The sequence below is a fragment of the Dendropsophus ebraccatus genome, chromosome 10 (assembly GCF_027789765.1).
Source record: "Dendropsophus ebraccatus isolate aDenEbr1 chromosome 10, aDenEbr1.pat, whole genome shotgun sequence".
NCBI classification, from domain to species: domain Eukaryota; kingdom Metazoa; phylum Chordata; class Amphibia; order Anura; family Hylidae; genus Dendropsophus; species Dendropsophus ebraccatus.
In genome coordinates, this window is record NC_091463.1 from 99,862,291 (window position 1) to 99,877,423 (window position 15,133).

The window sequence follows — 15,133 nt, forward strand, 5'->3', positions numbered from 1 at the left end:
GGGATACGATTGGGTTTGCCATGTTCCTAACTCACTAGTCCAGTCTTTAATCCTAAAGAAAACCCAGTGGTAATGCATCATAGTATCATCCGCGACGCGTCCAATGACCGCCCCGGCTCTGTTGCACCCACATATCCTGGCATCCATGCCGTCACCCACCACGACAATTCCTCGGCTCCTTGGATCTCATAATCTTACAAAGTGTTAAGGATCTGACAGTGCTCGGGTGGGATTACTTTTGCAATCCTCATTTGCACACATCTACATCATGTTCTTGATATTAAAGTCTTCATCTAAGGTTATTAACATTATGGGAGGATCGCCACGGTCGCCCCAGTACTAGGATCAAAAAACGAGTCCGATACTAAGCAACGTCCATAGTTCAATGGTCAAAGCTCTCATATTTAGTTCACGATAGAAGACAATTCACATTGTACGGACATCAGAGAGTCCTGGATCTTGGTATGGGGAGGAAGCATGTCGCATCTTCTGCTAATTCTCCGCTTTCCTACCAGTTATCGGTTCTGCATACACACCAGCTAATTGCTCATTAAGCCTGTCGAAAGGTAAAACATATGAAGACGTGTCCCCGAGGATGACCCCGGTTCCACACTCGTGCACAAAGACACAAACTTATTTACTTAAAAGATCATGACTGTTAATGAGAAAGATAACATCTTAGAGGGGAAGCAAAATCAATGTGAATGGCAATAACCTCACGCCTGGAAAAGACTGCAGTGCCTCGACACCCCACACTCTGCAGGGAGAGAGCGAGAAGATTTTGGTACTGGGAGCCACATGGAGAGGCTCACCTTAAAGCAGGGGTAGGAAACCTCAGAAAAACTACAACTCCCAGCATGCCGAAAACTTGATGGGAGTTGTAGTTTTGCAACAGCTGGAGAGCCCTGGTTCCCGACCCCTGGTGTATGGACAGCAAATCACCACAATAGTGCAAGTGTCAACCCTAAACCTGGCTGGCTGCATTTCCATCAGATCTTACATCATTGTGCATATTCCGCATGACTCAATGGCCCCTTTTGTCTTTTTTTGCTGCTTTATTAACAATGTAACAATTTTGTAGTCAAATGTTATGCAAGGTAACTCTGGTAAGTGGTACAGAGGGGGGTCTTCATCATGCTGCGCCACATCTGACCTTGGCCAACTCCGCCAACTCCAAATTGTAAAACCTTTAACCGAATCCCCTTCATTGGAGTTAATCATTACATGTTAAAGTGGAAGGAGGGTGTAAGAATTTGTATTACAACCCTTAAAAATATTTGGGGTGTTAGAACTTTTTCAATAGAAAATAAACAAAAACTTAAATCCTGGATCTAAACACCAGAGATTCGAAAAAGAAGGCGATAACTGTGAGACCCTTAGGTAGAAGATGTGACACCTGCTAATCCCGCTCTCACTCGCTGGATAAGACATTAGAGACAATTACAAGGGGCAGGTGAAACCCTCAGAGAATCAACAGAGGCTTTTTATATTTTCTGGCAAAGCTTGGCTCCTCATTCTCACATTATAATCGGCCCTTTAAGGCTTCCAGTTTTGCACTTTTGTCTACAAATAAGTCAGAAGAGTGAAAGGAGGAAAAAGAGCAAGACGGAGACTGTGGTGGAGTCTGAGGAAACTCACGAGCCAGGTGGGCAGCAGGGACCATGTCTTCTTCCACCAGGGACTACACCAAATCTGGTGATTGGAGATGCAACATCTCAGGGACCAGGCTAATGGTTTCCCTTTATCTTGTTGACCCCCCATAGTTTTTGCTACTTGTCATCACAATCTACCGGATAAGAAGAGTTCTTCATCATACTGGGGGCTACATCTATCATCTTCTATAGATAAACCCACCATAAACCAGCCCTTATTTACTGTATTGGGGGTACACACGATTCCTTACTACTAGTATAGCCTTTCAAGGAATTTGTTTTTCTCATGAACGTCTTCATTACTTGGCTGGACCTTAAATGCAAATAGATGAAAAGACTCCGGGTTCAGATCTTTGATCCTCTCTACTGCAGTAGAAAACCAATCTCACAGAACAGACAGCAAAATGTTGCATCGAAATGATCCTTTGAGCGTAGAACAGACATCTTCTCAACCTTCCACAGGAGAAGAAGCCTATCCTGAGAAGCTCAAGGATGAGGACGGGAAAATTGAGTTTACATTGTCAACTCGGAGATTGCATTGGAGAAAACAGGATTATGACCCAATCTACAATCCCACATCCACCATTGGAAAACCACCAATATCCTGACCAGTAGCCCCAAATGAACATGCTCCTCAACGCCCCCCCTATCCTAAGAACACCACGTCTTTTATTTTTTCCGCTCGCTTCACCATCCAAGACGCCTGCACATTTCCAAATCCAAACACCCCATGCGTCTTACTAAGTAGGAACACTGTGCGTGGGAAATTGGCACTAGAGGAGAAGTGAGATAAATCTTGGAATCTTCACGTTTCCTGGACTGGATTTTTCCCCCCCTTCTTCCCCTCACCACCCTAGAACAAAATGATCATGATTCTGGATTTATGGTCGGATACTTAACAACATGTATCCCTGTATCATGAATTATGGAGCCAACATGCGGGGAATTATGTGCACCTTGCAGATGGGAAGATAGATAGATGCCGGTGACAACCACAAATACTTTCTGTTGCTATTTAAAGCAGCCATTCTTTTTAGTTTATGGCTCCAGAGCCCCAATGAGAGATGTATATTTGTTGTCAGACTCATTCTGTTAGACAGGGGGGGAAATTTAGAGCTTCTTCTAAGATTGATGCATAGCACCGGGCTGCATTATGTACGACTCAAGCAACTGTGGCAAAACGTTTTATTCTGAAATTGATTTTACCTGGACACTACTTGTGCGTGTTGAATATATCTACAGCACAGACATGAATCAATACCCCCCCTGCAGAGGATGGTGGCAGCATGCGGCTCCTTTAATTCCCAATAATAATAATATTAATAATACTATAATTGTTCTGTCCCCGTCCGCCTATGACCCCGCTGCTCTCCCTGGCCCCTTCTCCTTACTGGCGTTTTGCTGGCGGATGGTCAGTTTTGGCCATGCATCTACTGCAGACTGAGGAGAGATTTTTTTTTTCTGGCTTTCCAGCGGCTCCACATAATAATACTGCGTTGATGCTCAAAGAATGGGCTCAGCTAAACAGAGAGTCTGTTCATTGAAATCTACAAGAACTGTTCAGCACTACAACTAGCTCCACTCCTGCAGTTGGCGTGTTAAATATACAGCACATCCTTAGCATAAGTGCCCAGCAGAATGTACACGGTGTGAGCTCAGGGCACGCTCTGTAGCACTGTGCCTATACACCATAGACTTACACTATATATATATATATATATATATATATATATATACCGCTGATAGCCATAATACAGGGATTTGTTTTGTCTTCATTCATAATATCAATATTTACACAATGTAACTATAAGGTAAATATTTATTTCCTCTTTGCACCTTGTGAATCCACTGCAGATCCAGGAGCTCCAGGTCCCCCCTCAGCATCAGCACCAGTCAAGCCTGGACCTGTCTACCTAATGTCTCCCTACCAGTTGCACTGAGCTCCCCTTATGTACAGATCACCTCTATATTCCACATTTCCCAGGTGTCTGTAGTGTTTCATGATCCCCAGACCCTGTCTGACTATCAGTACTGCAGCCAAGTGCTCCTGCCTGACCATTGTACAACTCCAACACATCACTGCAATCCCCTTGGCCACTAGAGATCCCTTTCTGTTCCAGATCACAAGGGTTTCCAGCTCTGCTACTAAATGTGAATAAAGATACAAGTGGCAATAGGCTATTCCTCCCCTTACCTGTCTCTCAGGAAGATGCAGGTAGCTATTCTGCCAGCTCTGAATGCTGAATGCTAGCAGCCTCTCTGCATGGCAATGGCACAGCTGTCTTGCTGGAGGGTAGAATCTTACATTGCACACATTTAGTGAGAGGTGAGGAAGCCTTCACCAGCCACCTGCATGTGCAGCACATAGAAGTGATGGACAAGCCCCAGCATCACCATCCACTCATCAATGGCAGTAAATTGGATTTGCATGTGAAGAACAAGGGTTACTTTCATGTGACTTGACAGTTCTGCGCTCAGAATCCTAATTCAGGGACTGGTTAGTGTATCTAAGCCCTGCTCCAGCCTGTCCCTGGCTGGATGGATCCTGTCTTACCTTTAATTCCTGTATGCCATGGATGCTGGTGTGATAGTTCTGCAGCAACTCCAGAGCATCATCTACAACAAGGAGAGCAGTCCCATCGCTGGCAAGTTGAACCATGCAAAGCTAACCCTGGATGCAATAGCTCCTTCTTCATTCCATGCGAGTCCCCAGCAGCAGCAGCAGCAAAAGGCTGGAGGATCCCTGCTAGAACAGAGTGTATCCAAAGTTCTGGGGGACTCAGGTAGCTCAGCTGTCAGCAATGCAATCCCCCCACATAGCAGGGCAGGTGTGCTGCCCCTCCAAGGCTAAAGTCTGCTCCCAAGTTGGGATGTCAAAAGGATTCAATGGTCAAGAAGATCTATTCCTTGGGAAGAAGTGAAGAGGTGGTGATCCCTGCAGACAGATCCTTCATGCTCTCTGGGGCTGATGCTGGGCTCTTGCAGTAGTAGTAGTGACAAGGCTGCTGCTGGAGACCTCAGAGTCTATGCTGAGCACTGAGCAGCTCAATCCTGCTGTCTGAATTCAGCACTGTTCAAGCCAGCATTCCTCTCCCCCAGTGACATCACCAAGGGGAGGGGCTTAGCATGCAAATCGCACAACCTTTCCCTGGATATTTTTTTTGCTTGCTCTTAAAGGTATCTTGCAGAATGCTTCCACCCTCAGTCCAGCTGCAGCATCTCTGCTCTGCAAAAAGGGACTGGATGCATGGAAGTGCCTGTGCATTGCCCCCCCTGCCATGTCTCTAGCTTCATGTACAGCTGGGATCTGCAGGGATTTCTTCCGGGAAATGTTGCACTGGATACAGTGTATAGTGTGCAGGCTGCTGGATACAGTGTATAGTGTGCAGGATACAGTGTATAGTGTGCAGGCTGCTGGATACAGTGTATAGTGTGCAGACTGCTGGATACAGTGTATAGTGTGCAGGATACAGTGTATAGTGTGCTGGATACAGTGTATAGTGTGCAGGCTGCTGGATACAGTGTATAGTGTGCAGGCTGCTGGATACAGTGTATAGTGTGCAGGATACAGTGTATAGTGTGCAGGCTGCTGGATACAGTGTATAGTGTGCAGGATACAGTGTATAGTGTGCAGGCTGCTGGATACAGTGTATAGTGTGCAGGATACAGTGTATAGTGTGCAGGATACAGTGTATAGTGTGCAGGCTGCTGGATACAGTGTATAGTGTGCAGGATACAGTGTATAGTGTGCAGGCTGCAGGATACAGTGTATAGTGTGCAGGATACAGTGTATAGTGTGCAGGCTGCAGGATACAGTGTATAGTGTGCTGGATACAGTGTATAGTGTGCAGGATACGGTGTATAGTGTGCAGGCTGCTGGATACAGTGTATAGTGTGCTGGATACAGTGTATAGTGTGCTGGATACAGTGTATAGTGTGCTGGATACAGTGTATAGTGTGCTGGATACAGTGTATAGTGTGCTGGATACAGTGTATAGTGTGCAGGATACAGTGTATAGTGTGCAGGCTGCTGGATACAGTGTATAGTGTGCAGGATACAGTGTATAGTGTGCAGGATACAGTGTATAGTGTGCAGGATACAGTGTATAGTGTGCAGGATACAGTGTATAGTGTGCAGGATACAGTGTATAGTGTGCAGGCTGCTGGATACAGTGTATAGTGTGCAGGATACAGTGTATAGTGTGCAGGCTGCAGGATACAGTGTATAGTGTGCTGGATACAGTGTATAGTGTGCAGGATACGGTGTATAGTGTGCAGGCTGCAGGATACAGTGTATAGTGTGCAGGATACAGTGTATAGTGTGCAGGATACAGTGTATAGTGTGCAGGATACAGTGTATAGTGTGCTGGATACAGTGTATAGTGTGCAGGATACGGTGTATAGTGTGCAGGCTGCAGGATACAGTGTATAGTGTGCAGGATACAGTGTATAGTGTGCAGGATACAGTGTATAGTGTGCAGGATACAGTGTATAGTGTGCTGGATACAGTGTATAGTGTGCAGGATACGGTGTATAGTGTGCAGGCTGCAGGATACAGTGTATAGTGTGCAGGATACAGTGTATAGTGTGCAGGATACAGTGTATATTGTGCAGGATACAGTGTATAGTGTGCAGGCTATGGCAGGGGTGAGCCGTATAGATGGAGGCTCAGTGCTCTGTATAGGCTCCGCAGGGAATCTCTGCTGCTTAAAATAGAGCAATTCTCTATAAGACAAGGATTCCTGGGTGGTAAAAGCTTCACCACCAAAAGCAATGCTGTCCTTTAAGGTTCAATCCCTTCCCTGCCTGTGACTGTTGTATCTGTGTATTTCCAGGCATGCACAGGGCAATCTGGTGCAGGGGGCAGCACTGAGCACAGAGAGGAGCCAGGGGCTTCACTGATGGATGAGGTGGGAGGGCTGCATAGTATAAGGAGGGGGGCTGCATAGTATAAGGAGGGGGGCTGCATAGTATGAGGGGGGGGGGTGCATAGTGTAAGGGGGGGTGCATAGTATAAGGAGGGGGACTGCATAGTATAAGGAGGGGGGCTGCATAGTATGAGGGGGGGGCTGCATAGTATGAGGAGGGGGTCTGCATAGTATAAGGAGGGGGGCTGCATAGTATGAGGAGGGGGGCTGCATAGTATGAGGGGGGGCTGCATAGTATGAGGGGGGGCTGCATGGTAAAAGGAGGGGGGCTGCATAGTATGAGGGGGGGTGCATAGTGTAAGGGGGGGCTGCATAGTATAAGGAGGGGGGCTGCATAGTAAAAGGAGAGGGGCTGCATAGTAAAAGGAGGGGGGCTGCATAGTATAAGGAGGGGGGCTGCATAGTATATGGAGGGGGGCTGCATAATGTATGGAGGGGGGCTGTATAGTATAAGGAGGGGGGCTGCATAGTATAAGGAGGGGGGCTGCATAATGTAAAGAGGGGGGCTGTATAGTATAAGGAGGGGGGCTGCATAGTATAAGGAGGGCGGCTGCATAGTATAAGGAGGGGGGCTGCATAGTTTGAGGGGGGGTGCATAGTATAAGGAGGGGGGCTGCATAGTATAAGGAGGGCGGCTGCATAGTATAAGGAAGGGGGCTGCATAGTTTGAGGGGGGGTGCATAGTATAAGGAGGGGGGCTGCATAGTATGAGGAGGGGGGCTGCATAGTATAAGGAGGGGGGCTGCATAGTTTGAGGGGGGTGCATAGTGTAAGGGGGGGCTGCATAGTATAAGGAGGGGGGCTGCATAGAAAAAGGAGAGGGGCTGCATAGTAAAAGGAGGGGGGCTGCATAGTATAAGGAAGGGGGCTGCATAGTATAAGGGGGGGGGGCTGCATAGTATAAGGAGGGGGGGCTGCATAATGTAAAGAGGGGGGCTGTATAGTATAAGGAGGGGGGCTGCATAGTATAAGGAGGGCGGCTGCATAGTATAAGGAGGGGGGGCTGCATAGTTTGAGGGGGGGTGCATAGTATAAGGAGGGGGGCTGCATAGTATGAGGAGGGGGGCTGCATAGTATAAGGAGGGGGGCTGCATAGTTTGAGGAGGGTGCATAGTGTAAGGGGGGGCTGCATAGTATAAGGAGGGGGGCTGCATAGAAAAAGGAGAGGGGCTGCATAGTAAAAGGAGGGGGGCTGCATAGTATAAGGAAGGGGGCTGCATAGTATAAGGAGGGGGGCTGCATAGTATAAGGGGGGGGGCTGCATAGTATAAGGAGGGGGGCTGCATATTATAAGGAGAGGGGCTGCATAGTATGAGGGGGCTGCATAGTATAAGGAGGGGGCTGCATAGTATAAGTAGGGGGGCTGCATAGTATAAGGAGGGCTGCATAGTATAAGGAGGGGGGCTGCATAGTATAAGGAGGGGGGCTGCATAGTATAAGGAGGGAGGCTGCATAGTATAAGGAGGGGGCTGCATAGTATGAGGAGGGGGCTGCATAGTATGAGGAGGGGGGCTGCATAGTATAAGGAGGGGGCTGCATAGTATGAGGAGGGGGCTGCATAGTATGAGGAGGGGGGCTGCATAGTATGAGGAGGGGGGCTGCAAAGTATAAGGAGGGGGCTGCATAGTATGAGGAGGGGGCTGCATAGTATAAGGAGGGGGCTGCATAGTATGAGGAGGGGGGCTGCATAGTATAAGAAGGGGGTCTGCATAGTATGTAGAGGGGGGCTGCATAGTATAAGGAGGGGGCTGCATAATATGAGGAGGGGGGCGGCATAGTATGAGGAGGGGGGCTGCATAGTATAAGGAGGGGGCTGCATAGTATAAGAAGGGGGTCTGCATAGTATAAGGAGGGCGGCTGCATAGTACAAGGAGGGGAGCTGCATAGTATGAGGAGGGGGGCTGCATAGTATAAGGAGGGGGGCTGCATAGTATGAGGAGGGGGGCTGCATAGTATGAGGAGGGGGGCTGCATAGTATGAGGAGGGGGGCTGCATAGTATAAGGAGGGGGGCTGCATAGTATAAGGAGAGGGGCTGCATAGTATAAGGAGTGGGGCTGCATAGTATAAGGAGGGGGGCTGCATAGTATGAGGAGGGGGGCTGCATAGTAAGAGGAGGGGGCTGCATAGTATAAGGAGGAGGCTGCATAGTAAGAGGAGGGGGCTGCATAGTATGAGGAGGGGGGCTGCATAGTATGAGGAGGGGGCTGCATAGTATGAGGAGGGGGGGCTGCATAGTATGAGGAGGGGGGCTGCATAGTATAAGGAGAGGGGCTGCATAGTATGAGGAGGGGGGCTGCATAGTATAAGGAGGGGGGCTGCATAGTATAAGGAGTGGGGCTGCATAGTATAAGGAGGGGGGCTGCATAGTATAAGGAGAGGGGCTGCATAGTATAAGGAGTGGGGCTGCATAGTATGAGGAGGGGGGCTGCATAGTATAAGGAGGAGGCTGCATAGTATAAGGAGGAGGCTGCATAGTAAGAGGAGGGGGCTGCATAGTATAAGGAGAGGGGCTGCATAGTATGAGGAGGGGGGCTGCATAGTATAAGGAGGAGGCTGCATAGTAAGAGGAGGGGGCTGCATAGTATGAGGAGGGGGCTGCATAGTATAAGGAGGGGGGCTGCATAATATGAGGAGGGGGGCGGCAGCTTGGGGACGTGCCGGGCTCTAGGAAGCTTTGCCCAGTTTTCTGCAGAATCTCTGACAGCCGCCCTGGCACATGTCCATCTCCTGGGAGCACTGGAATAGTAATAATGTACAGACACCTATCGCAGGCCTGGCACAGGGGGCTCTGCCCCAGCTGCTGTATCAATGCGCCTGGAGATGCTGGGAGTTGTAGTTCTGCAGCTCTACAGGTCGCCTTCGTGTTCTTATTAATTTGCAGGCCAGGGAGCAGGCTGATCCTTTCTTCCACATATGAGTGATCAGGGGGGGGCAGTCCTGTCCTGATAGATTAATATGGGGGTGACTACTACTGAGCAGCACAGGGGCTTCACCTGCAAGCTACCACCCCTATAACCAGACACCTTAGCAAATGATTCCCCTCCGTCCCTACATCCCTCTGTATAGAATGCCAACCTGCCACCATGTATTTCCTTCTAGCAATCCCCCCAGACCCCCCCCCCCCCCGCCTCCCAGACCCCCCTGCAATATCAGATCACATATACACTCACCGGCCACTTTATTAGGTACACCATGCTAGTAACGGGTGGTCTTCTGCTGCTGTAGCCCATCTGCCTCAGAGTTGGCCGTACTGTGCATTCAGAGATGCTCTTCTGCCTACCTTGGTTGTAACGGTTGGCTATTTGAGTCACTGTTGCCTTTCTATCAGCTCGAACCAGTCTGCCCATTCTCCTCTGACCTCTGGCATCAACAAGGCATTTCCGCCCACAGAACGGCCGCTCACTGGATGGTTTTTCTTTTTCGGACCATTCTCTGTAAACCCTAGAGATGGTTGTGCGTGAAAATCCCAGTAGATCAGCAGTTTCTGAAATACTCAGACCAGCCCTTCTGGCACCAACAACCATGCCACGTTCAAAGGCCTCAAATCACCTTTCTTCCCCATACTGATGCTCGGTTTGAACTGCAGGAGATTGTCTTGACCATGTCTACATGCCTAAATGCACTGAGTTGCCGCCATGTGATTGGCTGATTAGAAATTAAGTGGTAACGTGCAGTTGGACAGGTGTACCTAATAAAGTGGCCGGTGAGTGTATGTTCCTATTACTGAGAGATGCCCCTGTGCCAGCTCCCTCTATCCCCCACTGGACCCTGCCAGCACAGGCAGCTGTATGGGATCAGATACAGCTGACCGTCACACAGATCTCACAGTCACCCACCTACTCTTCATATGCCACAGCCACCATGCTGTACCTATAAACATACTACTGCCCCCTTCATACGGTGGCACACACAGATTAGGAGGAATTCACCCTTTATTTGCAGGCCTGTAATATCAGTCCCCTCATTTTTCATCAGGTTGTGATATATAAAATACCACATTGTAGGGCTTTACTGCTTACTAGGTGAAATTCATTTGCTCACCAATATCTCCAGCCCCCTGGCATCCCCATCATAACTCCTCAGACCTCTTCTATGTGCCATACAGTGAGCAGGGATTGGCACTATGCCCTCTGCTAATATACTATCTATATAACCTTCATCCATGGGAGCACAATTTATCAGACAGGATTTACATGTCAGACCATTATGTATGGATTCTCATCACGTGCTACTTGCTGCTCCCACTAAATACCCCTATGGCAAATCAATTCACTAGACACCCTTTAACTGCCAGACCACTATTACTATATAGAACACTATCATGTAGCCTATCACCAAGCAGGCGCACACTTCCCATGTGTCTCCCCAGGCTTCCTCTCCATACCAGACCACCTTGTAACATATGGATGACTATAATGTAATCTCTTTCTCCTGACAGGCAGAGCCAAGCATGCACCAATCCCCATCCATCTCCCCAGGCCCCCCTCTATAAGCCCTGGCAGGCCGCGTCCTCTCTCCTTATACACCAGTCTGTCACAATTTATTCATATCATTTTTTCCTTGATTTTATGTAGTGTTCTGTACTTCTGTTAACTTTTAGTTTTTGTACAGGACTCTGGAGTTATTTACAAAATAATAATAATAATAATAATAATAATAATAATAATAATAATAATAATAATAATAATTGCTGTCTCCAGGTTGGGGAACACTAATAAACCCTATTGCACCAGCCAGACCTTGCAAAGCCCACACAAACTCCGCATCCATCTCCATGGGCACCCTTTCCATGCCAAATCACTGTGCAATAAAAAGAATACAATCATGTAGTGCATTACCAGTAACAGTCCTCACCAAGCATGCACACACTTCTGATGTATTTCCCTAGGCGCCCTTCCATGTCAGAGCACTTTGCAATATATAGAATACTATCATGTATCCCGCTGCCACTGACAATCTTCACCAAGCATGCTCACAATCCATCTCCCTAGACCCATTCCATGCCAAACCACAGTGCAATATAAGGAAGACAATCATGTAGTGCATTACCAATAACAGTCTTTACCAAGCATGCCCACAATCCATATCCATCTCCCCAGACACCCTTTCCCTGCCAAAGCACTGTGCAATATATAGAATACTATCATGTATCCTATTGCCACCGACAGCTTTTACCAACAAATACTCTAGAACAGGTGTGGGGAATTGTAGTTTTGCAACAGCTGGAGAGCCGAAGGTTCCCCATACCTGCTCTAGAATACTATTGTGTCATCCAGTGGTCCCAAGCCTGAGGTTCTACAGCTGTTGCAAAACTACAACTCCCATCATGCACTGACAGCATCCAGCTGGCTCCACACTGATAAAGCCTATTGCACCAGACATTGCAAAGCCCACACACAGTCCTCATCCATCTCCATAGGCACCCTTTCCATGCCAGATGACTGTGCAATAAAAAGAATACAATCATGTAGTGCATTACCAATACCAGCCTTATGCACACACTTCTCATGTAGTCCCATATCCACCCTTTCCATGCCAGACCACTATGCAATATATAGAATACTATCATGTATCCCTTTGCCCTAACAGTGTATACTAAGCATGCACCCACTTCCTATCTATCTCTCCAGGCACCCTTTCCATGCCAGAGCACTAGGACCAGGTATCTGAGGGCAGGCATCTCAATAAATCTCATTCACAAGGCTCTGGCTCCTTGGAGATTGCACTTTCCATTCTTGATTTGTGGCTTGCACACCCCCTGGCTATGAATGTCTATGTGCTGACAGTCTATCCCCCTTGCGCCAAGGCAAAGAGATGATGTTTCAATTTGGGTGTCTCTGGATGCTAGGGGGTCTGGCTAATAATAGTGGGCCTGGCTGATAGGGGGTCTGGCTAATAGGGGGGCCTGGATGATAGGGGGTCTGGCTGATAGGGGGTCTGGCTGATAATAGTGGGCCTGGCTGATAGGGGGTCTGGCTAATAGGGGGGCCTGGATAATAGGGGGTCTGGCTGATAGGGGGTCTGGCTGATAGTAGTGGGCCTGGCTGATAGGGGGTCTGGCTAATAGGGGGGCCTGGATGATAGGGGGTCTGGCTTATAGGGGGTCTGGCTGATAGGGGGCCTGGATGTTAGGGGGTCTGGCTGATAGGGGGCCTGGATGTTAGGAGGTCTGGATGCTAGGGGGTCTGGCTGATAGGGGGCCTGGCTGATAGGGGGTCTGGCTAATAGGGGGGTCTGGCTGATAGGGGAACAGGCTAATAGGGGGGTCTGGATGCTAGGGGGCCTAGATGATAGGGGGTCTGGCTGATAGGGGGCCTGGATGTTAGGAGGTCTTGCTGATAGGGGGGTCTGGCTGATAGGGGGTCTGGCTAATAGGGGGGCCTGGATGCTAGGGGGCTTGGATTATAGGGGGCCTGGATGTTAGGGGGTCTGGATGATAGGGGGTCTGGCTGATAGGGGGCTCTGGCTGATAGGGGGCCTGGATGTTAGGGGGTCTGGATGCTAGGGTTTTTGGCTGATAGGGGATCTCTGCTAATAGGGGGGCCTGGATGATAGGGGGTCTGGCTGATAGGGGGCCTGGATGTTAGGGGGTCTGGCTGATAGGGGGGTCTGGCTGATAGGGGGGTCTGGCTGATAGGGGGTCTGGCTGATAGGGGGCCTGGATGTGGGATGACTATGGAGATGACAGGAGGCAGATCCCAGTGCCTGACAGTAACACACAAGGTGGGTGGTTGGGGCTCTCTAACCCCACAGGCTCCATGATGGCGGCAGATGTGCTGCTCCCGGTGGGACGCTTCTCGCTGCAGATGATAACAGGATAGAAGTTGAGCACAATCTCCGCGCAGCCCCATAACCTGTTATTTCATCTCCCCTGAGCCCCTTCTCTGTCCCCAGCCCCTTCTCCATGGAGAGATGAGACAGCTGTGGGGAACGGCCGCTTCTATCCGCTCATCACGGCCCTGAACAAACAGGAGGAAGAGATCCGTCTTATAGCAAAGAATACATCCCCTCCAGGTGTCCTGATCTGCCGTATACCAGGTTTGTACAGCTATATCCATCAGTATATACTGTAGCCGCCATCACAGTATACATCAGTATATACCCGCCATCACAGTATACATCAGTATATACCCGCCATCACAGTATACATCAGTATATACCCGCCATCACAGTATACATCAGTATAAACCCGCCATCACAGTATACATCAGTATATACCCGCCATCACAGTATCTATCTATCTCCTATCTATCTATCTATCTATCTATCTCCTATCTATCTATCTATCTATCTATCTATCTATCTATCTATCTATCTCCTATCTATCTATCTATCTCCTATCTATCTATCTATCTATCTATCTATCTCCTATCTATCTATCTCCTATCTATCTATCTATCTATCTATCTATCTATCTATCTATCTCCTATCTATCTATCTATATCCTATCTATCTATCTATCTATCTATCTATCTATCTATCTTCTATCTATTATCATCTATCTATCTATCTATCTCTTCCCCCCACCCTCCCTTTCTCTCTCCCCCCTCTTTATCACCCGCCTCTGCCCCCCCTTCTCCCCCCCCCCCCCCTCCCCTCTCTCCCTCTCCCTCTCTTTCTCTCTCTCTCTCTCTCCCTCCCTCCTGGGTCAGTCTATTGTTGTATAGATGGAGCTGCACCTCCCTGGCTCCTCAGTAGGAAGCATAGCTTCCAGCTCCCCCCCCCTCTCTCTTTCTCCACCCCCCCCCCCCCCCTCTCTCTTTCCCTCTCTCTCTCTCTCTCTCTCTCTCTCTCTCTCTCTCCCTCCCTCCTGGGCCAGTCTCTTGCTGTATAGATGGAGCTGCACCTCCCCGGCTCCCCAGTAGGGGGCATAGCTTCCAGCTCCCCCCCTCTCTCTTTCTCCACCCCCCCCCCCCCCCCCTCTCTCTCTCTCTCTTTCTCTCTCTCTCTCTCCCTCCCTCCTGGGCCAGTCTCTTGCTGTAGAGATGGAGCTGCACCTCCCCGGCTCCCCAGTAGGGGGCATAGCTTCCAGCTCCCCCTCTCTCTTTCTCCACCCCCCCCCTCTCTCTCTTTCCCTCTCTCTCTCTTTCCCTCTCTCTCTCTCTCTCTCTCTCTCTCCCTCCCTCCTGGGCCAGTCTCTTGCTGTATAGATGGAGCTGCACCTCCCCGGCTCCCCAGTAGGGGGCATAGCTTCCAGCTCCCCCTCTCTCTTTCTCCACCCCCCCCTCTCTCTCTCTCTCTCTCTCTCTCTCTCTCCCTCCCTCCTGGGCCAGTCTCTTGCTGTAGAGATGGAGCTGCACCTCCCCGGCTCCCCAGTAGGGGGCATAGCTTCCAGCTCCCCCTCTCTCTCTTTCTCCACCCCCCCCCCTCTCTCTTTCCCTCCCTCTCTCTCTCTCTCTCTCTCCCTCCCTCCCTCCTGGGCCAGTCTCTTGCTGTAGAGATGGAGCTGCACCTCCCCGGCTCCCCAGTAGGGGGCATAGCTTCCAGCTCTCCCTCTCTCTTTCTCCACCCCCCCCCCCCCCCCCTCTCTCTCTTTCCCTCTCTCTCTCTCT

At 49.4% G+C, this 15,133-nt stretch overlaps 1 protein-coding gene across 5 annotated transcripts in view; it reads right to left on the bottom strand.

Moving 5' to 3' along the window:
• Positions 1–4,692, bottom strand: part of PCDH11X (protocadherin 11 X-linked) — a 953,301-nt gene extending 948,609 nt beyond the window's left edge. For 4 of the 5 annotated variants that reach the window (XM_069985681.1, XM_069985679.1, XM_069985683.1 and 1 more), the window contains exon 1: positions 4,207–4,692. The gene's annotated coding sequence lies outside the window, so the exon portion shown is untranslated. Of the gene's footprint in view, positions 1–3,846; positions 3,910–4,206 lie in introns of those variants that run through there. The other variant, XM_069985680.1, reaches the window with a different exon arrangement.
• Positions 4,693–15,133: the final 10,441 nt, after the last annotated feature.